At 49.0% G+C, this 15,585-nt stretch overlaps 1 pseudogene; it reads left to right on the plus strand.

Annotated features, from left to right (window-relative positions):
- The first annotated feature begins 940 nt into the window (after positions 1-940).
- Positions 941-12,346, plus strand: LOC148119719 (elongin-B pseudogene; annotated as a pseudogene).
- The last annotated feature ends 3,239 nt before the right edge of the window (positions 12,347-15,585 follow it).

The following is a 15,585-nucleotide window of genomic DNA, read 5'->3' on the forward strand; positions in this document are numbered from 1 at the left end:
CCCCGCAGCTCCTGGGCAGCATCCTCGTCTGGACATCTAGACAATCTCTTTGAGCTGGGGCAGCAAGCAGAGGTTCCTGGCCTTGACACGGTGTACTCATACCCTGCAGATGCCAGAACAAAATATCACAAGCTGGGGTCTTGAGAACAGTCAACTTCCGTTCTCTGAGCAGTGGACACTAGAACTCCAAATATGGCGCTGAACCCTGCAGAATGAGGGTGAGAAGACCCCATCCCTGGCCTCCTTCCATGAGGCTGACCTCAGTGTCACACCTCTATGCTCCCTGTGGACGCACCAGCCAGGTCAATACCACCCCCGTCTTTGCTATCATAGGTCCTTTCTCTCCATTCGTTGGTGGCTTCACCTGACTATCTTCAAGACATGTCTTAAGGTCACTGGTCATATTGTGTTAGAAGCCACCCTATTACAGTACAATATCATTCTAATCAAAGACCCTATTCCAAATGAGGACCTTCTCAGTTACAAGAGGCCAGGAAATTTGGGGATGCCATTCAATGGCATACAAGCAGTAGCAGTCACATCCCAGGTCCAGATAAGGAATCTACCAGCTTTTCTCTCCCTGTATCTGGGTAACATAAACCCAGACAGCACCTCCATTTCTGGCAACAAGAAGAGAAGGGATAGTGAAAATTAAGTCACATAAAAGTGAAGACCAATGGGGTCCTTCACAGCATCTTCTGGGGTGCGCTATCTGGGGCTTTCTCCCCTGGGGTATCTCCTGTCCTTGCCTAACTAGGAATCAACTTCCTTCTGGACATGTTTGTCCTTATTTATCATTTTCATTGATTTCTTTGATAAGGAGTCTCATCATGTAATCCCAGTTGCTCTTGGCTCATGATGCTCCTGACTCAGTCTCTTGAGTGCTGGGATTGCAAACCTGTACCTCCAGATACTTGGAGCCAGAAGTAGCCACCAGGAAATGGATGAATTTCTCATGATCTGGCACATAAGACCGCCATCTTCACAGACACAGAGGATTCCAGCATCGTGTTGAGCTGAAGCAAGTCGTCAAGGCCATCCTCGGGTGGCTGCTGACGGGTGGTGGCCGTCCAAGGATGGCCAGTTTCTTGAGGCTGGAAAAACTTCGGGGAGTGTGACCAGCCAGCCAGTCATAGTCCCCAGCTACAGTGGACTTGTGTTCTGAGCAGATGACGTCTTCAAAGCCCTGTACCATGAGCCCTTCTCCAACCCTCTGGAGCTTCCAGATGTGACGAAGCTGCAGGATTCTGGAGGCTGTGCCAATGAACAAGTTGTTCAGGGAGGCCCCAGGCCCACCCTCTTGAGACCCAGTCCCCTAATAAAAAAGATTAGGTTGTCAAAACAAATAAATCTGTGCCGCCATGGCTTAAACTGGCTAATTATATCATTATAGGACACATAGTGCACTACCCAGAAATTTTCTCAAGCTCGTGAGGAGGCATCAATCTGCCACTCTCAACCCTTTAATGAATCCATTAGCCATATGCACACTTTTTTAAACCTAAAACTGGATTAATCCCACTGTCACCCACCACACGTTGAGATCAGAATAGTGTTGCTTTTTCACTTGTTCTCATTGGTTTGCTCACTGCAACCTCTGCCTCTCCGTTTACACTGTGTGTGTGTGTGTGTGTGTGTGTGTGTGTGTGTGTGTGTGCAAGCATCCCCTTCCTAGAAGGGCAGCAGGCATGCTGCATCAGGCCCACCCTAGTCTAGCACAATCTCATGCCTGTTACCTACAGATCAACCTTTTGCCAGCGGACAGAGTGAGGACTACTTCTGCAGGGAGTGGTGGGCACAAGTCCCCTTCAGCAGGATCTAGTCTCCGCCACTGCTTGCTCATGGATGCCACGTGAGACAGTGACATAAGGAGGTGCAGGTTTGGACATGTGAAGCTCTGATGTGTTCTCAGCCTTCCTACACACATCCTACAGATTCATTCACTTGGCTACAGCGCAGCCTTTGGGAGGCTTTGGGTGGGAACGAAGCTAATTAAAATGTGTTTCAGGTTGAGGGAGTGCTCACTCCTATGCCGTATCCAAATCTCTGACCGCAGGACGGTCTCTGCACATTGCCTACAAGAAAGGCGAACCTGTAACTGCCCTCAGAATGGCTTAATCATAGCTGTTATTTTCCTTTCTGACGAGAGCATTAGACAGATGGCTCTGGGTGGGTTTCTCATGAACACGGGATTAGTGGAATCATCATAGCTTCGCATCTATTACTGTCTCTTTCAATAGCTCCTAACTGATGAGTTCTCTAACAGTCCAGGGCAGCACCCTAAATTCATGCAGCAAAGGCAAGGTTATAAAGTTAACCCCACAGGAAGAAAAGAAGGAAGATGGAAGGAGGAGACAGAGGAAGAGGAGACAAGAGGGAGGGAATGGACTTCCCTAGTTACCCGACCTTCACTGACCATTAAGAACTTGGGAGTTGGGTGCAGCCATGCAAGGCAGCGAGCTGGTGCTATAGGAGAGCTGGGAGGCCAATCCGTCCCACCTGCTGTGAGACTTCGGAAAAGTTACTCACCTACTCTAAATTTGGGGGTTCCAATATATGAAAGAGGGAGATTACGACCTTGCTGTCAAGATTGCCATGGAAATGAAACGAGGTGATGAACAAAGCAAAGCGGAAGACTCCTCACACCCCTGACAGGGGCCTTGACCAGCACCCTCCAGTTCCTGGCTCCAGCTTATGAGGCACATGAAAACTCCAGCCTGGCTTCAAACTGCAGCTTCTCCTGTCTCAGTGTCCCAAGTGCTGGGATTTCCGGGGTCATCCTTACCATGGTCAGCTCAGCACTGCAATATTGAGTTGCTTCGGTGCATTTTAAAGTCGGAGGCTAACGTTACATTAGAGCCATTGATCCTAAAATTCTTTAACAAGATCTGCCAGTCTTATGGATCTCTGGTTCCTCCCACCTGTCCTCCAAGTGTTCTGGGGTATTTCCGTCTTCCCCAAAGCTCCACTAAGGAGTTACTGGATGGTAGAATAGTCTGTGGGTTAAGTCCTTCTGGGCCTGATGCTGGGAGAAGGGGCCAGCACAGTTTCTCTTTGTCTTGTGTGCTGTCACCGAGGACCCAACCTTGTCTTCATCTTTGTCAGTTGAGTTCTTTGTTCTAAGGCTTGTTTCTTGTTTGCATAAGGGCTACCGTAGCTCCAGACGTTGTACGAACCTTTGAAAAGCAAGGAATGACGGGAAGGCGCGTACATGTTTGTGCCTCCTATCGGAAAACCCAGATTTTACAGAAATCTGTTGGCTTCTGCTTCCACTTAATATGCCTCTGGCTACAAGGGGAATAAATTTCACTATAATAACTAGAGAACCTCTCAGAAGGCAGAGGGGGGCATGGACTTGGCTGGAGTGATAATGATTTTGCCACAGAAACTCAAGGTGACCTGAATGTCATTATTTAGGAGAGAGTCTAGGAAATAAATTGCAACTTGAATCTAGCAAACGCTTTGACCCAGTAAATAAATCCTGCCTTTGTCCTGTGGCGGGGCCAGGGTTAGTGGTTCAGCAGCATCTCCTTCTAAAGACAGAGAACAGAACATGGAACCCATCAGTAGACACCAAAACTTACTGCTTTCTGAAGCTAAAATGCCTTTTGGGGTGGCCTGGTATCTCTTGATGGGAGCCCTGGGCATGCACTCAAAGAACGTGACTACATTTCTTGCCACATAGACAGATGTTCCCAGCTCTACAGGGACAGCCACATTTAGTTATTTATTTATTTGGAGGGGCATCATACCATAGAGTGTGTGTGGAGGTCACAGAGCAACATGTGGGAGCTGGGTCCCTCCTTCCACTGTGCAGGCGCTAGGGATTGAACTCAGGGTGTCAGACCTAGCCATGAAGGCCTTTACCCCCTGAACCATCTCACTGCCCCCGGGAAGTGCACTTTTGATAAACATACTGCCCCTGTCAAGGGAATCTGCATTTGATTTTTGTAAAATCAGGCTGGGAGTCACGGGAACCAGTTTGATGGCTGTAAAGGTATTCCTCAATTCCTATGCATGTTCCCAAGTTGATCACCAGTCTGGCTCCCTAGACACAGCTCTTTCTAGAATTTAATCAACACTCAGAGAATGACACCGTTTTTGCTTGTTTGGTTGGTTTTTGGTTTTTGTTTTTTCTTTCTTCCATGGGAACATACTGGAAACAGTGTGTCACAGGTCTGAAAGCAGCTCATGGACTTGGACCCCTGATACACACATTCTCCTGAATCCTGGGTTCTTGAGGCCGATCCAGTCTGAGGTCTATGCTACTGAGGCCCATTCCTGGGGGCGGCAGCAGACTCACACGTCAAATCCACAGTTCCACAGTTGGAAACTGACGATGGCGCCTTGTTAGGGTTTCTCCTGCTGTGAGGAGACACCAGGACCACTCTATAAGGAAAACATTCAGTGGGGTGGCGTCTGTTTTCAGAGGTGTAGTCTGTTATCATCATGGAGTGACTTGGTGGCGTGCAGACAGACATGGTGCTGGAGCTGAGCCCTGCATCTTGCTTGGCAGGCAACAGGAAGTGAACTGAGACACTGGCTGTGACTTGAGCAGATATAAGCACTCAAAGCCCACCCCCACAGTGACACACTTCCTCCAACATGTCCACACCCACTCCAACAAAGCCACACCTCCTAACAGTACCGCTCCCTTTGGGGGCCATTTTCTTTCAAATCACTGCAGTGCCTGTACCTGAGTCCTCAAGAGTATTCCCAAATGAAAGCCGAGGGAACCAGCGTCCTCTAGGCAGGCTGTGTCCCCCAAGTGCTCCAAAGTGTGAGTCAAAGTGCTTGACAGCCCTCAATTAGGCTAGAGCAGAAGGTGCCTGCTACGTCCAGGGATGCCACAAATAGGGTCAATGACCAGAAAGGTCAACAATGGTGGCCCTCCCAGGACAAGCTGCCACAGGGTCTGTGGTTGCCAAAGACAAAGGCTACTTGGTTGTCTTAGTTGTCTGTAATGTCAGAGGCCAATTCCAAGATTCTCAAGGTCTCCACCAAGTGTGACAACTGCCAATCATATACAGAGGCTCATCGGGGAGGGGTTCTTGGGGGCAGGTGCCAACCCAACCCTGCAGTACAAAGGATGGCAGGCCAGCCAGCTGTTGCTCTGTTTCCCAATGCCTTCCCTTCCAATCTACAAAACCAGGGACTGAGCCAGCGCAGCCATGCAGGGGTGGCGTTTGAAATCCCAGCTGCCTCCAGCTGAGAGGTTTAAATTGGAAAGATTTTAATTAGGTCCTCATAACTGCCTGTGCCTCTATCCAGTTATTCATTCACCCCCTTATTAAGAACCCACTAAGTGCAGTGATGGGCACAATGAGGCTTAACCATTCGGGAGCCCAGAGTGATTATAATATAATCTCCTTTCTCGTGGAGCGGTGGCTGTCGCAAACGTCTTTTATGGGACAGCCATCAAATCATGGTCTTTAATAAAGGCAGATGGCTCACACAGATTTGCTGCACAATAGGAGTTTATCGTAAGTAGGGGTTTTCATCAAAGTAATTTCAAGGTTCTGAAAACTGCTTGCCACCTTCCTTGGCTTGGTTGTCTTGTAAACTGAGAATCACCGCTCCAGGCTGTGTTGCTGAGGAGAACCTAGCCACATGAGAGAACTATTGCCATTTGGGGACCGGAAAAAGTAAGGATGAAAGCTGGAGGCCACTCACCTGCCAGGACATGTGAGAGCAACCGGGAGAGAGTTAACAGACTCTAAGAGACACACGCATGCATCTGCACGGGGCGCGGGGCTCCAAACCTTCTAATACCTGGTGGTTGTCATTGGATGCCCTGACACCCAGCCTACACTACAGACTCTGAAATATCTACCAGAGGCATCGCCTCTGTTTCACTAGGGCCACATGTCTCTCTGAACACACTACAGACTCTCATATACACAAACAACTAAATTAATGTGCACCCAAACCAACCTCACTGTCTTCACAATTCCTGACTTCCCTCCCTCTGGAGAGTCACTGTCCCCAGCTCCACCAGGCCTCTTGGCAGAAGCCATGCAACTCTTCCAGTGTAAAGGTCAGTGAGAAGTAGAGAAACATAGCCTGTTTTTCTCAACTATCGCCCCGTGGGACAAAGACATGTACAAGCGCCCTGAAGCTGGCATTATTGAATCCTCCCGTGGTCAGTCCCTGGCTAGCCTGTGCTGGTCACCAATGGCAGAAAACACCAACTACACTTCCAATGACCTGTTTGTGCGTGGACACCCTAAGCTCCACAGCTGGGGGTGACTACTGTCCTAACTGCACAGAGAAATACATCCAAGGCACAGAGAGGTCAGGTCACTCTTCTGAGGCTGCAGAGCTAGGGACTGGAGCCAGGTACTGTGGCTCTACAGCTTGTTGTCTTCCAGAGGACTCCATCTCATCAAGATCCTATTCCCAGAGTTCCCTCAGCTAACAATGCCCCATGCTGGATTGTGCCCTCTCTGCCTATGCTGCATAATGACCATGCCCAACAACTCTCAGAGGCAAGAATGAGATCACCGAGTTCACAGGTTCCAAAGGTCAAGGGTGCAGCCTTTGGGTGAGGCACAGTGGGTCTACCTGGATCCCAGCAGAAAATGTTAGGGTGACAAGGGCTGAGCATAGCAGGCTCCTTTACTCTCAGCACCTGAATGGGGCTGATTCGAAGGTGGGGTTGACTGAGCCCCTGTGTGAAACCCTGTACCTGCCTTCCTCCCCCAAGTTCAGAAGGAAGGACTTTCCAAGCAGGAGAGTCCTGAGGAACACATTGAGAGGCAACAGAGCCTCAGAACTGTTCTGACCTTGGCCTTGGGAGCCATGAAGCATCTCTTCTGTCACATTGCCAGTCTGAGTTCCAGAGATAGAGAAGAAACAGTACCCACCCTTCCTTCCTTCCTTCCTTCCTTCCTTCCTTCCTTCCTTCCTTCCTTCCTTCCTTCCTTCTTTTCTTCTTTCTTTCCCCTTCCTCGATCTCTCCCTTCTTTCCTTCCTTGCTTCTCCTTCTCCCTCCCTCCCTCTCTTCCTTCCTTCATTCCTTCCTCTTTCTTCCCTCCTTTCTTTACAAGGTCTCATGTAGCCCAGGCTGGCTTCAAATTAACCAAAGATGACCTTGAACATCTGTTCTTCTTGCCCTTCCACTCGCAAGTACTGATTACACATGGGTGTCCCAATACATGGGTAGTGTAGTACTGGGGCCTGAACTTGGCCTTTGCTCATGCTAGGCAAGCTCTTTACCAACTGAGATACCTTTGCTCTCTGTTTTTTATTACATTTTATCCACTTATTTTGAGGGGGTAAGTTCACACACACCACCACCCACAGCAGGGGTTAAAAGACAGCCTGGAGTCAGACCGTGTGGATATTGGCATTGAACTTAGGTCATCAGGCTTGGGTAGACAGCACCTTGACCTGATCAGCCTTTTCACTAGAGCCACCTGAGGGGTGAAAGCTATCACCTGCTCACTTCAGTCCTGTTAATGGGGTAAACTTCTAGAGGTCACTGGAAACAAGGGGAAAACCAATCTCTCCCAGCAAGGGCTCCCTCCCCACGCTGTTCCTGAGTCTGCCCTGCAGTTGGATTTGAAGACACCTAAGCTGCACGTGAGCTTTCAAACTTCTCTCCGAGGTCAGACGACTTTGAAACTTCTCTGACTCTGCAACACCAGAGCCTGAAAATGCCTGCCCAGATGATGCTGTAATTTAAACTGTCCCCAAGTTCATGTCCTGATGGCACTTAGATTTGGACCCCATGGGAACAATTAGAGGGGCATATCATCATGGGGGTGACGGGTTATCCAAGACAGACTTAATGTCTTCAATAAACACAGGGCAGGTGGCTTGAGCCACCACATGAAGCTCTGTCTCCCAAGTGAGGCCCTTGTGCTGAAGGTCTCAGCAGGCGCTAGCACCATGTCCTTGGACTCTCAGCCCCAGAGCTGAGATAATAATTCTTCATTCTTTATAAACTGCTGGTCCTGTGGTATTTTTCACAGCATCAGAAAACAGTCTAAGGCAGGTGGAGGCCTTCACTGCCCACCAGATGGGTCATTGTGTGTTCCAGAAGCCGTGTAGGTGACAGTTGCTCAGGCCAGTTCCCAGTCAGCGACAGCATTGTTTTGTTTTGTTTTTTTTTTAAAAAACTGGGGCATCTGATTGGTCACTTGCCCATTAGCCAAGGACAAATCGCTATCAATGCTAAGGAGGAGGAGGGGGTTGAGAGTAAAGGTGTCTGCTGCTAAGCCCCACAGCCCAGGTTCAATCCCACTATGAAAAAGAACAAACTCCTACAAGTGATCCTCTGACCTCACACTGCTTCTGTGGAATGCTACCCACACACATGAACACCGAAGGAAACTGTAGCACGTTAGGAAATCAGGGTCCTCCTCAGCAGCATAGAGAACATGGTGCGGGTTCCCTTGGCTGGGGCCTGAGTTCCCTTGTGGTGAGCAGCAGGCACTGTGTGAAGACACAGCTGGTTGTGCACACAGCAGTCCCACAAGGTCAAGAGTCAAAAACCAAGGGTCGTACTCCAAGGACAGCTGGCAGACAGCTGGTCCCCAGAGGGGAAGGAAGGAGTCTCCCTGCTTCAAAGCTCCCTTCTCCTCGCAGTGCTCAAGCAGTGTGGGAAAGGTTCACATCTCTAACGCTGCTCCCTCCGTCCTCAGGCGTGTGCGTCCTCCTGAATGCTGTGCATCCTCCCAAATTTTAGTCTGGCGGCAGCCCTCCCACAGAAATGCATGAACTTGAACAAGTAGTGTTCTACAGACTAATTTATTTCTATTTTATGTGTATGAGTGATTTGTCTGCATGTATGTCCATAAACCACTTAGGTGCCTGGAGCCTACAAATACCAAAAGAGGGCATAGGATCACCAGGAACCAGAGCTACGGAGGCTCGTGGGCCATGATACGAGTGCCAAGAATCAAACCAGGGTCCTCTGGGAAAGCAATAAGTGCTCTTAACCAATAAGCCATCTCTCCAGCCCCTTAAATTTGAATGTAGGCCCTTCTGAAAGACCAACTAGCTGGGTCTTTTCTTTCTTTAAGTATGGAAGAAAACCCACAAATAAGTTTTTAAAAATGTTTACATGAGTCCTTTGCCCACATTTCCCGATTTTCCTCCCTTTTTCTTTTCTCTTTTTTTCTCTCCTCCTCTTTCTCTTCTTCTCTGCCTCCTCTCCTTGAGACAGAGTTTGGCTATGTAGCCCTGTTGAGTCTTAAGGCATTTATGTAGCCCAGGTTTGCCTCCTGCATTCCTATCTCAGCCAACCAAGTGCTGAGATTTTAGGCACAAGACCCGCCCATGTCCAACTCCAGTTTTTTTCCTTTGCCCATTTCTTTCTTTTTTTTTTTATATTTGTTTATTGGTTTTCTTGAGCTCTGCTCCCCTCCCCTTCAACCCTTTCCCATGGTCCCCATGCTCCCAATTTACTCAGATCTTGTCTTTTTCTAGTTCCTATGTAGATTAGATCTATGTATGTCTCTCTTGGGGTCCTCATTGTTGTCTAGGTTCTCTGGGATTGTGATTTGTAGGCTGATTTTCTTTGCTTTATGTTTAAAAAACACTTATGAGTGAGTACATGTGATAACTGTCTTTCTGGGTCTGGGTTACCTCACTCGATATGATGTTTTCTAGTTCCATCCATTTGCCTGCAAATTTCAAGATGTCATTATTTTTTTCTGCTGTGTAGTATTCCATTGTGTAAATGTACCACATTTTCCTTATCCATTCTTCAGTTGAGGGGCATTTAGATTGTTTCCAGGTTCTGGCTATGACAAACAAAGCTGCTATGAACATAGTTGAGCACATGTCCTTGTGGCACGACTGAGCATCCTTTGGATATATACCCCAAAGTGGTATTACTGGGTCTTGAGGAAGGATTTTTCCTGATTTTCTGAGAATCGCCACACTGACATCCAAAGGGGCTGTACCAGCTTGCATTCCCAACAGCAATGCAGAAGTGTTCCCTTTACCCCACAACCTCTCCAGCATAAGTTGTCATCAGTGATTTTGATCTTGTCCATTCTTACAGGTGTAATATGGAATCTCAGAGTTGTTTTGATTTGCATTTCTCTAATGACGCCCTTTGCCCATTTCTACATTGAGTTCTGATTATTACTGAGTTGAACATATGTATATTTTTCCAGGCATCAGACTCTTCCCTGATAAATGATTTACGAATCTTCCCTCCCGTTCTGTGGGTTGCTGAAGATTAAGTTTTAATTGCAGTTTTATCGAGGCTTTCTGTCTTGTATTCGGGATTTTGGTGCCTTATCTTAGAAGCCAAATGTAACATCATGAATTTTGTATTTAGATCTTGATCCAGTTCAGTGGAACAGAAACTCTTGTATTTGTTGAAAAGCTGTTCTTTCCCCGTGACTGCTCCTGGCACTGTCGCTAATTCACCAGACCACAGGCCTGCAGGCCTTCGTAGAGGCCCTCAGCTCTGGTCCCTGGGCTGCACCGCTACCTGACACCCATCCCACACTGCTTTGATTCCATCACCATCGAATGTGGTCAGAATCCAGACATGAGGACTGCCCTACCCTGTCTGTCTTCTGGATCATTTTAGCAACTGTAGCATACCGGATAGTTCATTTGTTTTGTGTAGGGGAGGAGCAGCACATGTATGTGTTGGATGTGGCGTATAACTGTGTGTATGTGGAGTGTGTGTGCAAACTCCTGTGTGAGCACATGTGGAGGCCAGATGAAGACCGACTGGGTGTCCTGCTCTATTGCCTTATTCCCTCGGGAGACGGTTTCACTGAGCCTAAAGTTTTCAGATTTCGTGCTAGACCAGGGAGTCCCAGCAATGCTCTCCCCCCTGTGTTTGTGCCAGTGCTTCCCAACACTCGGATTACAGCTGGGCTCTGCTACACTCAGCTGTTTACACAGGTGCTGGGGATTTGAACTCAGGAACTCAAGGTTATATACGAACACGCTTACACATTGAGCCATCTCCCCGGCTCCCACCAGCTTCCTGTGTGATGTAGATGCTGGCAGTCTGAGCTGCAATATGTTTAATTCACTAGTGAGTCGATCTGTTGAAACAGATACCTTATTTTATTTTATTTGGTTTTCAAGACAGGGTTTCTCTGTAGCTTTGCAGCCTGGAGCCTGTTCTGGAGCTAGCTCTTGTAGTCCAGACTGGCCTTGAACTCTGAGGGATCTGCCTGCCTCCCCGAGAGCTGGGGTTAGAGGCGTGCACCACCATTGCCTGCTTAACCTTTTTTTAAAAAAAAAATTTTTTTGAGACAGGGCTTCTCTGTGTCCTGGAACTCACTCTGTAGACCAGGCTGCCCTGGAAAACAGATTACTTTTTCAAATTTCCAGCAAGTTGGGATTTCTTCAGATCTATGTCGTGACCATTTTATTGACATTCTGTCCATGATTATACTCATCCACTTACACATATAAAAACACTAATGCTAGTGCGAAAGAGGTGTTTATTACGCGCCTGTGGACTGTGGAATGAACTCTGGTCACCTGTGAGAGACTGCGGGGCTGCAGGGACTCTGGGCCAGGCAGCTGGTTGGCCAACTACCCACTATGTAACAGAGGCCCAGGAGGACCCTAAGGTCTTGACTCCTCCCATAAGCAGTTTGAGTCCACTCATCCTGGAGATTCCTGAGAGCAGTCAGCCCTGAGACCGGCTCTCCTCCCTCTCCATCGCCCTAGGCGCCATGCTTTCTGCCACTTTCTCCAGGAGGGCTAGCCCTGGAATCAGTGATAAGGTATTTTTACAAGAGTAGAGAGGCCTGGGCCTGGGCCGAGGGCGGGGGGTGGTGGTGGCCAGGAGCATCAAGCAGCTCCACACACCTCTACAGACTGTGTGTTGGAGTTCTGGGCTTGGTGAGTCTCTGGGAAGACTAAGCAGAAAGATTTGTGGGTTACACGCCCGGCTAAGACTTATTCCGAGAAGAAGATGTGCAGTGACTATTGACGTGAAGCAGAGTCTTTGTTCCAAAGGAAATAAGAAATGTCTTATTACGAAACTGAACACGAGTGACCACAGGAACGTGGATCTAAGCGTCCCCGGAATGGCGCACCCTCTCTGGAAACCGTTGCAGGAGCCTGTTTACTTACAGGACCAAAGAAAGCCACACCTGAGCAGATTTACCTGGTACATCAGCGGCAGCGCCAGGCGGGCAAGTTACAGCAGAGATCCCTGCTGCCAGCCTCTCATGGCGTCCTAGGCTTCACTGATAGTCACAGGAATGGCAGCTCAGACTCAGAAGGGACCGCTAAGAGACTAAAGGCTAAAGACCAAGATAACTTGGCTCTGGCCTTGCAATATTCCAACTCTACGATCCCAGAGTTCTCAGTAATCCATCCGCCTGGAAGCTCTGCAGCGCCAATGTGACAACTTTCCCGGAAGCTTCCATTCACATCTGGGGAGCCCGGGACAGGCTCCTTTGAGTCTCTCATTGTGGAGAGTTTGCTTTCTGTCAGATAATTCCAGAGGCATATGCAGAGGACCTCTGTCCAGGGAAACCCAAGTGGCAACCAAGGCTTCCATGAGGGTTAGCCCGGTGAATCCATCCTGCTGTTGCCGTGGCTCCTGTAACTCGGGGCCCAGCCATGAGACCATGAGTACGTGATGGACCCAAACATTTGTGCAGACCCTCTGAGGCAAGCAGGATGCGCTCCAGGCACTCTGATTGATGACTTGGCTCAGTGTACTAGCGCAGAACTTCTGTCACGCCTTGGGCCAAGCTGCAAGTCCAATCTGTCCTATGTATTGGTAACATCAGTAATATTAGCAGCCATTGTCCACTCTCTGATGAGGGACGTTCACTCAGCAAACACCTGTTGGCTGTATATCCTCAACGAGGCGCTAAATCTGAACAAGCAGACAGGAGCCAAAGCAGATTAGGCAGACACGGCTCTTGTCCATCTGTCTGCTGAGGAGGGAGGCCACCTGTCCTCCGTGTGAGGGCTTCACTACAGAAACTAATCTTGGGCAAACTAAACAAGTTGGTGGCCCTTTCCTTTTCTGGAACCTTCAGAGAGCAAGGCCCTGCAAAAACCTGAGCTTTGAACTCCTGGCCTCCAAAATGGAAAGAATTTGCTTCTGTCACCTCAAGCACTCACGACAGCCCCAGGAAAGTTTTACATCTCTAAGAAGCCAGTATGCAGGTCCAGATCTGACAGGCTGTGGAGGGCCCAGATCCAAATCCATTCCACAGAGCCTAGCTGCTAGCCCGTGTCTCACGCAGACCCGATGGGCGTTAGCGCTGACTGGCCCATGGCCTCCACACAGACATTTGTTTTCTGCTGCAACAGCTTTCCTTACTCTGAGATGTTTCCGTGGAAGGCTGTGTGGGTTTTCAGGTTGGAAGAAAAGGTTTAAATGAGCAGAGTATCGTTTAGCAAAATACACACCTGCTGCCTAGTTCTGCTCCCAGCACACGATAGACACAGAGCACACAGCCTCTTACTGTTGCCCAGACAACTCATTCCATCTCGTTTAGACGCTGGCAAGTAAACCTTGTCTTTCTTCCCTTCCCCTTCTCTTCCCCTCCTCTTCCCCCTTCCCCTTCTCTTTCCCTTCCTCTTCTCTCCCCCTTCCTTCTCTCTTTCCCTTCCTCTTTTCTTTCCCTTCCTCTTCTCTCCCCTTCCTCTTCTCTCCCCTTCCTCTTCTCTCCCCTTCCTCTTCTCCTCCCTTCCTTTCTTCCTCCCTCACTTCCCTCTTCCATTTCACCTTTCCTCCCTTCTCTTCCTGCCCTCCTTCCCTTCCTCCTCCGGCCCTCCATCTTCCCTCTCCCTTGCCCCTCACTCCTCTCCTCTTCTCTGCCTCTTCCTCCTTCCCTCCCTTCCCTCCTGTAACTGAGACTGTGTCCTCTACTACCTCCTGACTGCAGAGAGCTCAGCTGAGCCCAGGGCTCCGCTCCCCGATGGCCTCCACAAGCCTCCACAAGCTCTGTTAACCTGTGTCCTGCTGACCCAGATTTCACCCCCCCCCCACAGCGCTGTAATCTCAGAGTCGAGGATATGTCCGGCTGTTCTGAGGCCACTAGGCTGATTTCATCAGACAGATGGCTTTTGCTAAGCACATCAAGTCTCTTAAGATGTCCATTAGAATAAATGTCACTCAACCGATTTGAAAGGACCAGCAAACACTGTCCAGGTCCAGCTCCAGCTGTAGAGACAGGAAGTCAGGGGCAGACCCAGGGGGAGGTGCTGACGCTCAGCAAGTGCGACGTGGCGTAGGGCTTTCTTACTTTGCTCACTCCATAATCCACGCCTATGGTGAGCACCCAGCTGCCTGTCAGTCATCAGGAGCCCAAAGGAATGGAATGCGGTTGCTTTAGTTTGCCTTCTACTGTTGTGATAGACACTACGACCAAAAGCAGCGGCGTGGGGAGGAAGGGTTTATCTGCCTTACAGGCCACATGAGAGGGGCAGGAACCTAAACAAAGGCCACGGAAGAACATTGCTACCAGCCTGTTCCTTCCGGCTTGCTCAGCCTTTCTTACCCACCTCAGGACCACAGTGGGCTGGGTCCGCCCTGCATCAATCACTTTTAAGACCGCCTCCCATAGGCTTGCCTACCGGCAAATTTAATGGAGGCAATTTCTCAACGGTTGGACATTCCTTCTTCTCAGGTGATCCTGGCTGTGTCCCTTTGACAAAACGCTGCCCAGCATCTTGGTCTTTATAGCAGTGAGCAGTTTGGGATGAAGTAAATGAAACTCCATGGAAGACTACAAAAGTTAATGTTAGATAACTATGGATTTTTTTTTTATTTTTTATTTTTTTTTTGGCTAGGAAATCATGGAGTTCACTTGACAGTCTTGACAAACATGAGCTTCCCAGATCCTGAGAGACCCATGCATTCCCTTAGGCAGTGAAGCATTCTGGTCACTTTGTATTTCTCTGTGTGTTCCCTTGGTAGTCAAGGAAGCATGAAGGTTTGACAGGACAATGGGTCTCAGACATTAAAATGGTGGCCCTGGATAGCTTGCAAGCAACATTGTTTCCTGGGGCTACAACTGTTCGATCCTGGAGATGGCCATTATGTTCTGTGTCTGATAAAAGTATAAAAAAATCTGATTGTTCTCAATAAAATTGTCACAGTCTCCATTGTGCTGTGGCCCCTCCAACCTGGCCTGACTTCATTCCTCACAGCTGTATCAAGTGACCTTGGCCTGCTAAGTAAGAGTGGGTGCTTATGATGTTTAAAGATTTATTATGTTTTTATTGGAGGGTATGTAGATGCCCATGTGTACACGCGCATGTGTATGTATGTGAGTGTCGTGAGGTCCAGTCTGCCAATGCGGTGCCTGTGGCCAGCCTAGGCCCTCTCTGTACAAGGCAGGTGAGTAGCGACAGTGGGCTGGTCACTACCAACCAGCTTTCCACTGTCCTCCGAGTCATTTGTTAACCTTCTCTGGAAGCGTTTAGAAAGATGATGAATGCTGCAGGAGATGGCTTCCGGAAGGAGATTCAAAAGGAAAACCTCCCGGAAACACAGTATCTAACCGGGCTCCGCCAGGCCCATTGGGGATCTAGTCAGCAGACATCTGTCTGCAGGACTTGCCACTCTGAGCCCTGCTCGCGGGGCTGCCCTTGCTGAGTGGCATGCCTGACCTTAGAGTC

The sequence above is a fragment of the Myodes glareolus genome, chromosome 15, assembly GCF_982192425.1.
Source record: "Myodes glareolus chromosome 15, mMyoGla1.1, whole genome shotgun sequence".
NCBI lineage: Eukaryota > Metazoa > Chordata > Mammalia > Rodentia > Cricetidae > Myodes > Myodes glareolus.